Genomic DNA, 17,107 nt, shown 5'->3' with positions numbered 1-17,107 from the left:
TTTCATCAAATACCTCACCACTATAGACGTCCTGGCTGACAACATAGAGAGAGAATGCCTTACCTGCCGCAGTAAGCATTACGTCCTAGTTGAAGGGAAGTTGTACCATAAAAATGCCAAACAGGAGCTACTCTAGATGTGCGTCTCTATGGAAGAAGGCAAGAAGATACTCAAGGAGATCCACACTGGCACCTACGATAACCATGTGGCCTCTAGAATACTGGTCGGAAAGGCTTTCCGAGCTGGTTTCTATTGGCCCTCAACCGTAGCCGATGCTGAAGCACTTGTTCGCCGATGTGAGAACTGCCAGTTTTTCGCTAAACAAATTCACGTCCTGGCTTAAGCCTTGCAAATGATTCCTGCATCGTGGCTCTTTACATGCTAGGGACTGGATATGATTGGGCCCTACAAGCCTGCACTGGGAGGTTTCCGCTGGGTCTATGTCTACATCGATAAATTCTACAAGTAGATCAAATACAAACCCCTGGTCTAAGCTACAGCGAAGAAGGTAGTCGAGCTGCTTGACGACATCATTCACCGGTTTAGCCTACCGAACAGCATCATCACCGACCTGGGATCCACATTCACTGGTAGCGACTTCTAGGATTTCTACGACGAAAGCTACAAATGCATATTTGTGTACAACAAAGGATCTCCTAGGATTTTCTCATAAATTACCTTAGGCATGATGTGGACACTTGCTCCGAAGTCACAAACAGCTTCTTGGAAGATGTGAGGTCCAATGGCGATGGGGATGATAGGTCTCCTTGGGTCGCCTTTCTTTTCTGACAAGGTATAATCTATCCACCTTCCCGTCCATGGCTCCGTGTAGTAGTAAGCTGCATTGTGAATATCGATAAGATTTGTAGTTTCTAGATGTTCTAGTTGCCAAAGAATCTTACCTTTGTCGGAGGGAGGATCAGCAGCCACCAGCTGAGCTATTTGTGATTCAATCATTTTATTAAAGCTATGCTGGTTCTTAATGGCAGAAGCAAAGCTATCCATTCTATTACTTATATTTTCTAGAATTTTATCATTGGTAGCTACCTTCTTAGATAATCCTTCCATGAGTCTAGATAGGCTAGCAATTAATTCTCTCAAGGGTGGTTGATTGAAGTTATTATAATTGTTATCTTGAGGGTTACCTTGGTAGTTACTTTGGTAGTTCAGCCTCTGTTGCTGGTTCCATCCTTGATTTGTTGAGGACAAAAGTAGTTGTTGACGAAGTTCATATCCTCATGGGTTTCAGGGCAGTTGTTCTCTGAATGCCCAGTGTTTCCACACTCTTCACATGTCATGCAGGAATCATGAATGTGCATGACTTCTTTCTTCTCATTAGCTTGGTCTTAGAGCTTCTTCATCAGCAAGTCCATCTTGGTAGATAGTATATATACCTCCTTGAGTTAATGCATACCTCCACCCCTCTTGTGGATCTAAACTCGTTCTTCATTCCAACCTTTGTTGGAGGCCATCTTCTCTACAAGAGTTGTTGCCACTGGAAGTGTGAGTGACAGAAATGCACCTCCGACAGCAGCATCTATAGTCTCATAGGTACTATTGGTTAACCCATGATACAAGGTTTGCATGAGTAGCCAATTTTTCATCCCATGATGAGGACATTCTAATATGTAATCTTGAAAGCATTCCCATGCCTCAGGGACATATTCATCATGTTGTTGCTAAAAACTTAAAATTCTCCCATGCAGGGCATTGGTCTTGCCCGTGGGAAAGAACTTGGCTAGGAAGGCCATGAAGCTGTTATCCCATGTAGTATTTCTATCTTTGTTGGCGTAGAACCACTGCTTCACCTTCCCCAAAAGTGGGAATGGGAAGAGGCAAAGTAGTATTGTATCCTTGGTTACTCCTTTGATGGTGAAAGTGCTATAGATCTCCAGGAAGTGTTGGAGATGTGCACTTGCATCTTCATGTGCCTTTCCACAAAACTGGCTAGCTTGCACCATGTTGATGAGAGCTGGCTTGAGCTCGAATCCATCATCTCTAATATTGACATTAGGTCTAGTATGGATGTTGGCAGTGGTTGGAGCAGAGAATTCATGAAGATTCTTGTCAGCCATGGCTTCAAATTCAAGTGTTAAGCTTCACCTTATCCGGTTGTCTTCTGATTCTAAAGCTAGGACTTTCTTGAGTTTGGCTCCAATTCTCATGATTAATGCTTCAGGATCTTCAACATAGTTTGTCAGAAGGTTAAAACCGATCATACATTACCCTTCATAAGATACACAAGTAGACAAAACAAGGGTATGCTTGCTTGAGCAAGGGTCAATGGTTTATCTCGATCACATCAATAAGTATAAGTTTATCAATACTTCCTTTGCATAGGTACCTTCCTCGGCAACAGCGCTAGAAATGCATGTTGGTATTTATTAACTTGTCACTTGTTTTAGTAGCCACATATTAATTACCTACATCTCCTAACATTACTTTACTAGGTTGTCATCCCTAGTGATGGTGCCAGAGATGCTTTTTGGTACTGCCTAGCATTACTATGAGAATGATACTAAGTAGTTCTTTATCATTTTGTGGGACTAGAAAGAGTAGAAAGATATATGAATGAAAAGGAATCTACAACCACACAGATAATTATACCATTGTAGCACTTCACCTGAGAGTATTCTAGATATCATTATTTATATTTTACCACAGGGAAGGTCTAGCATGGACAAGTATTGATAACTTATACCATTGATGGAGAAGTAAACCATAGCCAAAATTCTACTCATAACAGGGCTAAGTCATAGGATAAGAGATATGATAATGATAAATCACTCACAATACTCCTTTCTATGGCATTAGCATGGTCAGGTAGAATATTAGAGGAATAATTCCTAAGTCATTCTTAATTACAAGTCAAAGCATATATTGATTAGTGCAATTACAGCTAGTAATCATGGCTAAGATCATCTTTATATCTACACTTAAGGGATATTACTAAGGATGATTAAGAATAGAGCTTGCCCTTCCTTCGTAATCACATCCTACATGCTACCTATATCGGGGAGTGGACTACAAAGGACTCAACGGGAGTGTTACATCCATGATCTACCACATGGCCCAGAATATAGGGTGTATCCATAGGTAAACAACATATAACCACCACACTTACACATTGTTGACCACTCACCTCATGTACTTTGGAGCGAGCACTTTGCGAACTTATGCATAAACATAATGATAAACTAGCTATACTAAGTATATAATGAAAGTAGACAATGAACATTATAACAAAGAACATGAATAAGATGAATACTAATATTGTCATAATAATTGTAGCAAGCATATAAAAATAATGGAGATACAAAAGAGAGGGGGTACAAGGATTATACAAAACCATGCTCTTGACATGATCAGGAATCCAAGCGAAGCCTGCTTGCCTCCCTCTAGACCTAACCTAACTAGCTATGCCCAATAATTGATGGAGCTCTGAGGATGATTAGGGTTTCTATCTTCTCAAATGACTTGATGCCTCAGGGGGGTGGCAGGGGTGGGTATATATAGCCCAGAGCATCCAATGTGAGCCCTTGAATCAAACCAACTTAAGAAACATCATAGATGCAACCTAGGAGGCAGTGGAGAACCAATATTGCAATGCGGAGACCGATAGGTGGGCCTAGGGGCTGGGCGGCCTACAGGTGGGGCTGGTCGGTCCCACCTGGTAGTCTCTGCCTCAGCGTGGTGTCCTCTGGTGTCCACTAGAACCTTCTAGTGTCCGTTTCACAGTGGGTAAGCATAATTAAATTGGACTTGTAGGTCCACCTTGATGGTTTTCTGGTTAAACCCTACAGAAAATACAGATTTACCAAAACACATGGAATTTATTAGTTTAAACCCCTAGACCTTTGTTAGTGATCATATTTATGCCCTTATTCATGTTTCTTGATGGTTTATAATGGTTTTTAACTACCATCAACAAACACTGGTTGAAAAGGCTTTCCGAGCTGGTTTCTATTGGCCCTTAGCCGTAGCCGATGCTGAAGCACTTGTTCACTATTGTGAGAACTGCAGTTTTTTGCTAAACAAATCCACATCTAGCTTAGCCCTTGCAAATGATTCCTGCATCATGGCCCTTTGCGTGCTGGGGACTGGATATGATCGGGCCCTTCAAACCCATTCTGGGAGGTTTCCGCTGGGTCTACGTCTGCATCGACAAATTTTCCAAGTGGATCGAATACAAACCCCTGGTCTAAGCTATAGCGAAGAAGGCAGCTGAGCTTCATGACAACATCATTCACTGGTTTGGCCTACCGAATAGCATCATCATCGACTTGGCATCCATGTTCACTGGTAGCAACTTTTCGGATTTGTATGACGAAAGATGCATCTCAGTCAAGTATGTCTCCATGGCACACCCAAGGACCAATGGCCAAGTCAAGCGCGCCAATGGTATGATCTTGGACGCGTTGAAGAAATAGCTCGACGAGAAGAAATAGAAACACATAGGCAAATGGTTTGAGGAACTACCAGCTGTGGTCTAGGGACTAAGGACCCAGCCTAGTCGTAACACTGGCATCTCCCTATACTTCATGGTTTTTGGCTTTAAGGCCATGTTGCTGCTGATGTCGCCTTCTGAGCACCCTGGGTGGAGAATTACAATGAGAAGAAGTCTGACCAAGGTCGGCTGGTTGAAGTGTACAACATAGAAGAGGAACGTCTAGTCATCTGTGTTCGAACGACAAAATATCTCGACAGCTTACGAAGATACTACAATCATAACATCAACGATCGATTCTTCGTGGTCGGAGACTTAGTACTCCGTAGGAAACAGAAGACAGATGGGATGCACAAGTTCTCCTCACCTTGGGAGGGCCCCTTCATCATCAAGGCAGTCACCTGACTAGGGTCCTACAAACTATGCAACATGGATGAAAGAGATGTCCCAAACTCTTGGCACATCGATCTGCTTAGACGTTTCTACCCTTGAAGCGTTCATTTCAAAGATATGTACCTTTCATATTTGAGTATTCAATAAAGTTTTTTATCCTGATGTTTCTCCATCCTATTTTCTCCATGATTTTCTACTAAGCGATTCTGATTCTGCGTACAACATCTTAAAGATGACATGCCAACTACGCCTAAGGTGAATACCCGAACAGACACGTTGACGCTCGGACGCCTCTAGAGATGACCCTGTCTTCAACTTCTCCCTGTATGTGCATGAGCGTCCGGCCTCTGCATCATGGGTGGTCGATAGCGGTTCCTTAGCGATGCCCTATTTTCCCCACACACACACAGCCCCTACGCCCTACGTTATGGTTAGCAGGCTAGCTAGGGCTTGGGACTCAGCTATACACTATTGATCGGATGGTTTATAACAAATATAAACACAAACAAACCATAACAATAAGTGTTCAACAGAAGTTGCTAAGCACTCAACATGAGTTTTTTCTAATCTACAGAGCACTGCTCTCGCCTTCACCGAACAGCTCAACATCTTCGGCTAACCTCTTCGTCGGCTCCTCCGCATCGTCTTCTAGCATGGCGATCTTCTCCACATTTGTGCCCTACGCGTATCCGGTCACCACTCGTTAGACATCCACCGAAGGGTAGTGTGACCTTAGCTACATGAGTGCATGGACGACGGCTCCATGGGCGACGTTGTGAGCGAACTCCTTGAAGACTGCCCATGCTGTCTGGCAATGATCCGCGACTGATCGATATGGCCCGTCGCCAGACAGTCGTGCCCCCTCAGGTTGCTCAAGACCGACGTAGTCTACCATGGGCTGGATTCCCGCTATCATCATCTCTAGCTTGTCATAACATGCTTTCACTTATTCCACGAGCACCTGGAACTGTGCCTGGGCCTGGTGTTGATACTCTGCAAACAAGACAGCCATATGCTAAGCATGCGCCTAATGCCACACAAGTCAAAATAGCGTGAAAAACACTCACGTCAAAGATCTTCAGTGACTTTCTTGGCCTTCTCCTCCGCTTTATCCTTCACCTCCTGAAGCTAGCCGAAGGCATCCTGGGAAAGGCTGAGCTCCATCTCTAGTGCTACATATAACAGCTAGATGCCTCACAACACAGAATACCAGCAAAGCAAAATTCCGACACAAACCCTTCTACCAATTAGTGCTACGGCTAAGCTGTTCGGCCATCGACTGGCCTCCGCCTCCATTTGCTAGCATTTCTTCTCCAATGCCAGAACCTTCACCACCAGGTCCTCCCTACAGTGGTGCTCTTGGAGCAGGCGTGCCTAGAGGTCGTTCACCAATGCTTGCAGACTCTTGTTCTCCTCAAGTACCAGAGTCATCTAGTCCAGCTGCCACCGGCACTGCTTGGATACCTTCATCACATTCTATAGTGGGCAAACGGATTAACAAACTGTGCTCTTCAAACAACAAAAAGATCTCTTCAAGCTTACCTCAATACAACCCATCATTGACATCAAATCGACCCTTAGCTTCTTTGTCTCTGCGCTCGCCTCCCCCTCCTCTAGCATCTCAATCTCTTCGCCACGCTAAATGATTGTGCGGAGGAGTTGGGGAGGTAGGGTGGGCTCCCGCACTATCTCTTTGACCTCAACGGTAGCCGCCAATAAAGGTGCCCTCCTTAGCTGCTGCCGTGATCGGACAGGGCATCCGAGCATTGCCTTCACCATTGACGTCACCGTAGATGATGCTTGTTCAGCAACCACGGGTGGACCTTGCGCCACACTGCTTGGCGCGTCTCCTGCAGGCTCCATACATGCTCCGGCAAGGCCACTCAATGTCACCACTGCATCCCACACCTCCTCTACACCAGGATTGCCCTCGTCATGCAATCCACCGCCAGACGAGGTCAGTCCAGTTGTTGTGAGCTCCTCCGTAGTAGGGGCGGTCGATCCCACAACCGACGGTTGTTCTGCTGTGGGGGCAACTAGATCCACTCTTGCTTGCGCTGGCTTGGCATGAGGAGCTCCCGGCTCCTCTGCCCGCCTTTCGTCATCAACTGTCGATGGTTGTAGGTCCTTCATCGACTCAGCACTTCAACAAGCAAAAAAATCATCAAGAAACAAACCACCGTGTTGAAGAAATATGGCAAATAAATATGGCACCTACAACTAGGCTCCCATTGCGCAGCTCAGAACCGGCGCCCCACCTAGAACTGATCTGCCTTGTAGCCAAACTGCCCGACGTCTCCACCACTGCCACTGGAGTAACCAACGTGGTCTCAGGGACTACGGTGGTCGCCTGTGTAACACCCTAGTGTTAAGCATTGCATTTGACACCTGCATTTCATGAGCACAAGCATCATCCAAGCATTCATGAACATGATCATATGAAATTTCATATCATTATTATACCTTGTCACATGAAATGTTGATTTATATATATATGTTTATGCTTGCAACCATGTATGGCCAATGTATGAGATGGTTGTGAGGTCATGAAAACACCTTAGACACATCTAGGATGATCAATGGAACATGTGGGGTCATGGGTTGAGTTGAGGACAGCTCACTCCCCACTCACTGCATGCAATTCAGACACTGGCCAATGGTTCGATGTTCTGTCGGACGGTCCAGTATTCTCTATTGGTTGAGAGATGGGTTCAATCACTTGGGACTTGGCATCTTTTTATTTGACAAAATTTGAATAGTTCAAATTTTGAATTTCAGAATATGACAACTTCAAACCTGATTTTCAACCACTAAATGATTTTAGCTATAAAGGTGATGAACATAAAAGTTGTATAACTCGTCAAGATCTCCTACTTTTATTTTGGCCATTTCTTCATTTCATAAAGTGTTAAGTGATTTCATAAAGTTTTAGTAGTAATAGAGTGGATGTTAAAATAGATTCATCTGGATGTTGCAAAGGGTAGTCTCACACACATGCATAAATGTAGTCTCACACACATACATAAATATATAGTCTTACACACATACATAAATATATAGTCTCACACGCATACATAAATGAAGTCTTACAAACACACACTTACACAAACACTCCACGTTCAACAACTAGCTAGCCCGCTGTAACGACTTTCCCCTTGACACCTTTTCGTTCCCATGGCAATATGTCTTCGGGTAGGTTCTTTTCCACAACACTTATCTTCTTAGGAAAGTCTATGAATAGTGGCATCTCATCGTAGTTATTGTAAGCTTCAATATCGTCCACGCCATCAACTCCGATAATGTGCTATTTCTCGGAGGCAACCACATGCCTTGTCTTCTTCTTCAGGGGGAGGTTACTTTGTGGGTCAGACATATAGAAAACTTGTGCGACACGTGAAGCGAGCACCCAAGGGTCAACTTGGTAGCCTAGATTCTTGAGGTCTAGGACTCTCAATCTGATCTTGTTCAGTTGGTGTTGTTTGATCCAGCGGCATCAAAATAGGGCCACCATTATATCCCTTCCATAGTCAAGTACCCATATCTCTTCAATGATGCTAAAGTATTGGATCTTTCATCCCAATCCATCGAGAGCCTCTATTCGAACACCGCTGTTTTGGTTCACATATTTACTATCCTTTGTGTGGGTATAGTACGTATACCCATTGATGTCACAAGCATTCCAAGATGTCACTTGTCTCGATAGCCTCTCCGCCAACCTACTGATGGTAATAGAGTCTATGGTTTCTCTAGCCAGTATGTTTTGGTCCTTCAACCATGTGGTTAGTCATTGCTTATGCTGTTTCATGACCCAATCATCCGAACAACCATTTCTCTCCGCCATAATGATAGCCAAGTGTTCATCAATGTACGGTTGCATCAGTTGTGTACTCTACAAGACACTGTAATGCGCCTAACTCACCTCTTTCTAATCATGGTCGATGAACACTTTTCTACCACTGGTGCCCTTCCTAGCCAGCCTACCCTTGTGACGAGAATCAGGTTTACCAATCCCTTTCTGTAATTTTAGGTACTCTTGACAGCACTCGACAACTTCTTCAGTACTGTAACCCTCTATCATGGAGCCCTATGGGTATGCTCGATTATGCACGTATCGACTTAGAACCGACATTAATCGCTTGTAGGACCGCATTTCATGCAAGTAGCAAGGGCCCAGCGCCTGTATCTGATGAACCATGTGAATCATGAGATGTGGCATTATATCAAAAAAAGCAGGAGGTAAACACATCTCTAGTTAGTTTTGTGTCTCCACCACAAATTCATGTAGGTCACTCAGCTCTTGCTTGCCAATCATCTTCTATGAGATCTTTGAAAAGAAGTAGCACATGCGGGTGATGGCCATTTTATCCGTTGGGCGAGGCTGAGCCCAGCCCTCGGGGGTCGGGCGAGGCGGAGTCTAGCCTTTAGCCCTCAGGTGAGGTGGAGCCGAGCCCTTAGTCCTCAGGTGAGGCGAAGTCGAGCCCTCAGCCCTTGGGCGAGGCGGAGTCGTCCTCCAGCCATCGGGTGAAGCTGGTGGCCCACGGGCGTCGTGCGAGGCAGAACAAAACCCCCCGTCGCTCGGGCAAGGAGCGCAGCCATGCTCTTGTCCATTCAGGAGCTTTTAACATTCAATGGTTAATAGTTCCCCCTCCTTGGGTACCCTGGTATTAGGTCCCCGACAGTAGTCCCCGAGCCTTCAGGTGATTTGGGTAGAATCGCCCGGGGGGTGTTTTGATCTCATCGGAGTTAACTTTCCAGAGGGTGCGCACAAGCGCACCCGATGGGTGTAGTCCCCGAGCCCTCAGATGATTCGAGTAGAATTGCCTAGGGGGTGTTTTTTATCTCATCGGAGTTAACTTTCCAGAGGGTGCATGCGAGCATACCCGGTGGGTGTAGTCCTCGAGCCCTCGGGTGATTCGTGTAGAATCGCCTGGGGGGTAATATCGGACCCTTCGCGGGTAAGGCCATAAGATTAGGTCTCTTGTCAGCTGTATATTCTTAAGGGAGTCGTGGTATCCTGTCCGTGGGGATTTCATTTAGGGCTGGCCTGATTGGGGCTTGACTATGGATCGAGGCCCCGGCGATGCTTGCGTCCTTGAGTCTGGGCTGTTTTGTGGGCCCATCCCTCATCGGGACATTCGTCGAGATGGTTGGGCTGACCCTGGTCGTCTTGGGCCCAGATGGACCAGAAAAAAATTTTCCTGACCCTTGTTCCCTCTGTGGGAAAAGAGTCCGGTCGCCCGGGAAGGCGAACCGTCCACCACGATTTCAGTGGGAGAGGATAGGGACCACAGGCGCGTGTCCCGCGACGTCACTACTACACAAACGATTATGTGCAGTGTTGCATTTTTGCACTCCGTGGCGGTCATCTTTTTTGCCCGCTGCGGTAGATGCCATGATTTACCGTGGCGGGCATTTTTTATTTACCGTGGCGGGCACTTTAGCCCGCCACGGTAAATCGATTTACTGTGGTGAGCGTCTTAAGATGCCCGCTACGGTAAATAGGGCATTTACCATGGCGGATGTCTTAAGATGCTCACCACGGTAAATCGATTTACCGTGGCAGGCATCCTATAAGGTCCGTCACGTAAAATGCTGGCCCAATTTTGAGCCCAAATCAGCCGATCTACTGGGCTTCATATAAAAGAGAGGTGTTAGGGTTTCACCCAGCTTCAGCCACCGCACCCCTCACTCCTCTCCCTCCCATCTCACCGCACCCCTCTCCTTCCACTCCCATATCCCCTCCTCCTCATCTCTCACTCTCTCTTCCCTCCGTCACTCCTCTTGGCAGGGTGGTGGAGCACGCCATGGTGGCCTCTCAGCGCGAAGGTGTGGTGGCTCAGCCTCGTCGGCCGGAGGTGCGGCGTTCCGAAGAGGAGGCGCAGCCTCGCAGGCATGGCGTGGCCCGGAGGCGCGTGGCCCGGAGGCGCGGAGGCCTGATGGTGCTCCACCCGGCGGCGCCCATCACGGTGGTGCTACACCAGGCGCCATCGGCGGTGGCGGTGCATGGATGATTGAGTGGCGGCACGTGTGGATGCAGCGGATCGAGGCATCCCAGAGGCCGCCTGCGCGTGGATGCAGCGGATCGAGGCATCCTCGGAGGCAACGGATCGAGTGGCGGCGCGCGTGGATGCACTGGATCCAACGGCGGTGAGCTCGTGGAGGCTGGATCTGTCTACGACGAGGCTGGATCTGTGGATCTGGCGGCGGCGGTGGTGGCGGCCTCCACCATGGCGGCGCGATCCAGATTCAGTGGCGGCGGCGCTGCAGCCCTAGATGGGCTCGGTGGGCCCATGGATGGGTTCATCGGGCCTATCCAGGGTTTTCTTTGCTTTTTTTGTTTTTTTAAATCATTAACCCGTGGGAAGGCCACGATTTACCGTGACCTTTGCACGGTGGCGGATGGCTTTGCCCACTGCGGTAAACTAAAAACGCTCGTCGCGGAAGCGTTTTTTGTAGTAGTGCATGACGCGGCGGTGCGCGTGGCAGGCCTAGAGATCGAGGCGGGCGGTTGCCCTTCTCGCATCCATTGCTACTATAAAACCATGGGGTTCGTCCCCAGGGTTCCATATTCCATCTTCTCGCCTTCGCCTCTGAATCTTCTGCCATCAATCGCTTTTAGCTTCTAGCTCTCATGCCACCACCATTGTTAGGTTTGCATCCGTCGCCAAGTTCGCACTCGCATCGCAGCCGCCATTGAGCTGGCACCCACCTTTCTTCCCAATGCTTCAATGGAGTTGTGGGGTAGATCTGGCATTACCTCTCGGCGTTTGGAGGGCCTCGTCCACTGGCGCCTTCTCCATCCGCTGTCCACCATCGAGGAGTGGCTGTTGCTTGGTGATGAGGGTGAGCCAGCACTGCCCGAAGGGTATGTCGTGTCCTTCGCTATCTTCCATGAGCGGGGATTTTCCGTACCCACGCATAGATTCCTTCAGGGGCTGCTGGATTATTACCAGGTGGAGTTGCAGCATCTTACTCCCAATGGGGTTCAACATATGGCAGTGTTTGTTGCCCTGTGCGAGGGTTTCCTGGGGATCGATCCCCACTTCGATCTGTGGCGGCACTTCTTCACCGCCAGCCTGTCGAAGAGGCTGATTGGGGGGAAGGAGGTGAGTGTGCCGATGGGATGTGCCAGCATTCATCTGCGCCACACTCGGGTAAGAGAATACCCATTGATGCGTCTGTCGACCTCCAACAAGGGGTGGCCATCGTAGTGGTTTTACGTCTGGGATGATGTGAGTGCCCCCCTACCGAAGTACTCTAGTGCCTCATCGAGGAGGCCCCAGAGTCGTGGCAGTGGGGCTGCCCATCCAAAGATAAGAAGCACATTGCCGACCTTCTCACCACCCTCCATGCTCTAAAGGTCCGAGCCATGAAGGGGCGGGGATCATCGGTGCCTACCATGCGAGGAGGGTGGCGCCGCTGATTGCGCGCGTGCTCCCCCTACACCGGATGGTGCCTAGAGTGCCGTTTGAAGGGACAGTGCTCATTGAAGAAGTGCTTCCTCCCTCCGAAGTGGCACAGCGCATCAAGGAGGTGATGGAGCCTATGAAGGACTCCATCGGTGGCATCCTCGATCATGTGTATTTGGTGCTGGGGCATCCCCCAATGCAGCCGGAACCAGGGTTTTTCGACTTCGTAAGCTTTCTTTCCCCGTGCCCCTCTTCTTGCTTGGATTTCTAACCTTTTGAAGCTAACTTTGGGACGGCAGGACCAGCCGAGGAGACTAACCTTCAAGGACAGCATTGTCCCGCTACCGAAGGATCGGGTCCTAGCGGCAGTGAATCGCATCGCGGTCGAGCGGGACAAGAAGGCAAGGGAGCAGCAGAAGAAGAAGATGCAGCGGAAGAAGGAAGCACATGATCAAGGAGATGATGTAAGCAGTGATGACGACGACGATGATGATGATGATGACGACAATGAGGTAGACGGCGACGTGGATTCGGGTGTCCTAGAGGATGAGGGCGCGCTGACAAGTGCCCATCCGTCCGTGCAGGGACCCTTCCTATTCCATGTGGAGGGGGGCGAGTCTGCGTGGTCAGCGGGGGCGGACCGAACCTTCGACCTACCTTTGGGGCCAGCGGGAGCCAAAGAGTCTGCCGCTTTGCACGGGGTGCCAGTAGAGGACCGGTGGATGGGAGGGGACGGATCCATGACCGTCCCTGAGGTGCTGATGGAGGGGGGCGGCTCCGATGGAGCGCCCTGTGAGCTGATGGAGGGGAGTGGCCCTGTCACCGTTCCCTTGGAGTCAAGGGAGACGAGCCCCCCTGCCCCGGAGCAGGGAGCAGGCCTGAAGCGGTCTCGCCCCCATGAGTTGGAGCGGGGGTCCGGGGGTTCGTCCCCAAAGCATTCCCACCGGCCAAAGGTGTTAGAGTAAGCCACTGACTCTCCTGTTTTTTCCTTCATTTTGTTTTTTTTTGTTTTGACTTTACGCCTTTTACCTTTGTCTAGATTCTTGTGGATGGGCCACTCTCTGGGGCTGATGCCCAAGAAGAGCCTGACCCTTCAGGCAGGATGGCTGGTGCTGCCCGACGTCGCCCCTGTTTTGGGCAGGGGCAATGCTATTGTTGCAGCCTCGTCGGCCACTCCAGCGGCACCCGCCGTGGCACCCGTGCCCTTGGTTGTTGCTGAGCAGGCGGCCATGATCGTGTCAAGCTAGGAGCAGCCGTGCACTGCCATGGTGGTGTCGGAGGGGGTGGCACAATCTACGCTCGCGGTGGCCCTAGTGAGGGCGCCTAACGTGGACCAGGCGGAGTCGGCTGCGGCCGTGGTGGCGTACGAGGGAGCAGCGCAGTCGGGCCACCGGAGGTCTAGGTAGAGGAGGCCATGCCTACATCAATCCTAGTGGGGTTGGATGCTGTCATGGATGCATCCGAGGGGGTGGCGCAATCTGTGCCGCCGACGGCCTAGGCCATTGTGCCTGAGGTAGGCTAGACGGGGGAGGACACGGACGGGGGGTCTTCGGGCACCTTGGCTGTGGTGGAGAGGACCCACAGAAGGTCACCCCTAGCCCTGTTGTCAGAGGGCCACCATTCCCCTACGTGGGGTGAACCGCTGTTCTAGTGGATGGATGCTCAGGATCCAACGCCGGCTCTTTTCTTGCTTGACGATGCTGCCGAGAGCATGGAGCGGGAGAACCTTGACATCGGGTTCTTGGCCATGATGAATGCCCTAAACCAGGCTAGTGGAGACCTGCGCGAAATCATTGTTCCTTCTAGCCAGGTATCCGCCTCGTTCTCCTCTTTCTTTTCGTATCCTTGTGTTTTCGTATTTTTTACACTGGTCTTTTTAGAGTCTTGCTGCCCGTAGCCAAAACAAATCCCGGTTTCTCCATGAGCGAAAGACAGAGTGGGACCGTCTTGCCAAGGAGGCCCGGCTGCGAGGAGATGTGAGCGCGCAGCTTGCTATCGCCCAGCAGCGGGAGGCTGAGGCACGTCGGGACATGGAGGAGGTCCATGGGATGTTTAAGGATTTGTCGGCGAGGGCGAAGCTAGACGAGGAGGTGACCGCCAGGCTCCGAAAGGAGCTGGACAAACTATTACAGAAGGATGCCATAGCTAGTGAGCGGGGCGCCGAGCTCCTAGTGGAGCTAGAGATGGAGTGGGACCTCAAGCTGAAGGTTGAAGAGAGGTTCACGGCGTTGTAGCAGAGGGCGGACCGAGATGTCACGGCGATCGACCAGCTGCGCCGGGAGCAGGACGAGCTACGTTGGACCAAAGAAAGACTTTAGTTGGAGCGCAATACGGCCTATGAGGAGTGCGACTGGGCCATCCGAGGGCGTGACAAAGCGCATCGGGAGGCCGAGGCATGCCAAGCAGATCTTGGAGTTGAGGTGGCCTGATGGTTGGATGCCGAGGCCGCTTTTGCCGATCTGCGCACCGATCTCGTCGAGGCATGGGGGCTTCTTCAGGTTGAAAGTGATGAGTATGATTGCCTGTCCTCCACCATCGTGGCAGTCTATGATGGCCTACAAGTGGCGCAAGAGGAGGGGGCTAGTTCCCTCGCGACTCGTGCTGCTGGTATCACAGCGCGGGTGGGCCAGCTTGAGGAGAGCGCCTTTTGCATCAGGATCACCCAAGCCTTCGCTATCGCCTATTCCCATTATGCTCAGGAGATCAACCTGGAGGTGATGAGCCAAGGCTTTGCACCTTGAAGGGAACATGATGCCTAAGAGGGGGGGTGAATTAGGCAACTTAAAAATCTAAATCCAAAACTATGGCCTCTTTTTCTATCTCTAGCAAAACCTATGCAATAGATAAACTGTCTAAATGTGCAACTACGATTTTGCTAGTGTGTTGCTATCTTTACCGCAAAACAAGTAATGTAATCAATGTAAGTGCGGAGGCTAAAGAGCAAGGTAGAGATATGCAAACTCCCATCGATGACTCTGGTATTTTTACCGAGGTATAGAGAAGCACACAAGCTTCCCCTAGTCCTCGTTGGAGCCCCTCGCAAGGGTCAAGCTCTCGGTCGGGTAACTCCGTGGATAGCCTCAGGCCTTCCCTACACGCAAGTGGGTCTCCGACGTGCCTTCCGGCAAGCCTCTCTCGGATGCTCCCCGCCATCTTCACTATCAAGATTCTGGCTGAAATGCCGCAGGCCTTGTTCCCTCCAGTACACGGTGGCGGCCACACCACAAACGTGGTTGGTGTGATCTCGCAAGACTTCAAGCCCCTCCGATGTACAACAATGATGCTCGCAAGCACCGGGTGGTAAGAGGTATGCAAACCTCACTAAACACTAGGCCTAAACCTAGAGCAAGCACATGAGCGGTGGTCTAATCAACCTAAGCACTTTGCAAAGCACCTACGCTAATCACATAATTAATCACTAAGCTCTATGCAAGTGGAGATTATTAAAATGGTGTATCAACACCCTTGGTATGTTTCCTCAACTCCACACTTTCCAAATGGCCAGTTGGGGGTTGTATTTATAAGCCCCACTGAGAAAGTAGCCATTGGGGTTGAACTCCCGCAATTCTACTACTGACCGGACGCTGAATCATCCTGACCGGACGCGTCCGGTCGTCCCGACCATTGAGCCGTGAACCACTGATCGGACGCTTCCAGCATCCGGTCACCTGCCACCGAACGCGTTCAGTCACAGTTTTGCCGCTCTGGAACCTCTCTGTACTCAATCGGACACTGCATTCCTGCGTCTGGTCGGTTGCCGCCAGTGTCCGGTCCTCGCGTCCGGTCGCCTATCTGCCGAGCCACCAGTCCAGCGTCCAGTCGCGCTTCCAGCGTTCGGTCCAGTGTCCGGTCGCCTCTGCGAGCTCGTTTCTTCATGATCTTGCATACGGCTTGGTTCCTATCTTCATGCTTGGACTTTGCTTGATATCTTGGGTCTTTTCTTGTGCTCCTAAGGTCTTGCTTAAGGTGTTGATCATCGGATCATCACGTCGCCTTTGTCCAAGTCATGTCTTGCACCCTATTGGACTACAAAACAAACACTTGCAAATTCATTAGTCCAATTTGGTTGTGTTGGTCATCAAACACCAAAATCCAAAGTAAATAGGCCTAGGGTCCATTTTCCTTGCAATCTCCCCCTTTTTGGTGATTGATAACAACACGACCAAAGCAAGCAAATAATAGAAATTTTAAAATTTAAAGACTACCTACTTGCTAGGGTGCAATGCAAAGGGCAAGGTTATATGATGCTAGAATATCCTACTTAGATACCAATTGAAGACCATCTTGCCCTTGCAAATGTCCCCATGTGGCATTATGGATTTAAGCCTTGTTTCCTACAAATTTTTGCATTACATAGGGAATCCATAATCCACTATCCTCCCTTTCTTGGACCATTACATCTTGTATTAATGCTTGCCTTTGGTCCTCTAAATTCTCCCCCTTTGGAATCAAACACCGAAAAGGAAGACATTAGTAGCACAAGGGAGGGTCAAACTTTGTGATCCTTTGCATGTAGAGTAGAATAGATCACAAAATTTGACTCTCACATTATATAGTTTAAGCTCCCCCTAAATATATGCATACATATGATAGAAGGGAAAGTATATGCATAATTAGCAATTTATTGCACAAGGGAATTTAATCTATATAATGCATGGAGAAAGCATATAAATATTAAAATGAAATCAACATGATGATATTGGTTTAGAAATACCACATGTGGAAACCGCTTTGATTTCTACCACTTGAAATTAGTGGTGGATACTTGAAGTATGATGCTTTGCTCCGGGGACTCCATTTTCTTTGCAATGGGACTACTACACACATGATAAGCTTGAAAAAGGTGTTAGTCTCAAAG

The 17,107-nt window shown here is 49.1% G+C and overlaps 1 non-coding gene across 1 annotated transcript; it reads left to right on the top strand.

Moving 5' to 3' along the window:
* The first annotated feature begins 1,602 nt into the window (after positions 1 to 1,602).
* On the top strand, positions 1,603 to 1,709 carry LOC136509793 (small nucleolar RNA R71). The gene has a single exon (XR_010772533.1). It is a non-coding gene; the product is annotated as a small nucleolar RNA R71 (small nucleolar RNA).
* Positions 1,710 to 17,107: the final 15,398 nt, after the last annotated feature.

This window comes from Miscanthus floridulus, chromosome 15 (genome assembly GCF_019320115.1).
Source record: "Miscanthus floridulus cultivar M001 chromosome 15, ASM1932011v1, whole genome shotgun sequence".
Taxonomy (NCBI): domain Eukaryota; kingdom Viridiplantae; phylum Streptophyta; class Magnoliopsida; order Poales; family Poaceae; genus Miscanthus; species Miscanthus floridulus.
This window is presented reverse-complemented; position numbering and strand designations above follow the sequence as displayed.